Here is a 248-nt window from a genome sequence, read left to right on the forward strand (position 1 = left end):
GAATACGCCTAAAACGCCAGAAAGAGATCTAAACAAAAAGAGCAGTTGAAATTTTGTTGAGGGTTTAGGGTTTAGGGTTTAGGGTTTAGGGTTTAGGCCTGGTGCTCGAAGAGGCCCATGCCGGTGTTCTCTTCTATCGCCCGGACGAGCTGCTGCAGCAGCAAGCTCTCTCTTTCTGCTGCTGTCTCCAGCAGCTCGGAGACAGCATCAGCACACATAGGCATTGCTGCAGCAGCAAACGCAGCTCC

Source organism: Eimeria mitis, genomic scaffold (genome assembly GCF_000499745.2).
Source record: "Eimeria mitis Houghton genomic scaffold, Emh_scaff5304, whole genome shotgun sequence".
NCBI classification, from domain to species: domain Eukaryota; phylum Apicomplexa; class Conoidasida; order Eucoccidiorida; family Eimeriidae; genus Eimeria; species Eimeria mitis.